Raw genomic sequence first — 632 nt, forward strand, 5'->3', positions numbered from 1 at the left:
GTAACCTCTGTGCCTAATACATTGTACCTTTCACAACCCAGTAGACTGTACCAAACACAGGGTACCCTAAAAACTGTATATGTCCTGAAGCGCTGTATGCAACATCTGTGCCTAATGCATGGTACCTAGGTACAAGTCAGCAGACTGCCAAACACAGGGTACTCTATTTAAGCAGCCAGATGGATTAACTGTAGGAACTCAGAATAATTTCTGAAACTATGATTGATAAAGATAATTATTAAAAATCTACCCACCCTCCCATTTATACCCAACCCCGCACCTCTCACTTCTAGTCTCCACACCGGACGCCCTGTCTTCGCATCACCTCCATCACCACCACATCCATATAAGTGCGATCCCCTCCTTCATGTAGAACGGAGTCGTACTTTAATACCCGCTACACCACCCCCACGTCGTTATCGGAAATTTTGACGTTTGTTCTTCTGGTGGGGGGGAGCATCATCTTGTGCGCCGAGACCCTGTTGGGTTTTATCGGCGCCCATTCATATAGAACAAACGGTGGGGGGGGAACTTCCTGATAACAGACGTAGCGTTGGTGGGGGGTAGCAGATGGATAGCCGTGGTGGTGACGAGGGTGATGATAGCGGAGGAGAAGGGAGAGGTAGAAAATG

Source organism: Octopus bimaculoides, chromosome 28, assembly GCF_001194135.2.
Source record: "Octopus bimaculoides isolate UCB-OBI-ISO-001 chromosome 28, ASM119413v2, whole genome shotgun sequence".
Taxonomy (NCBI): Eukaryota; Metazoa; Mollusca; class Cephalopoda; order Octopoda; family Octopodidae; genus Octopus; species Octopus bimaculoides.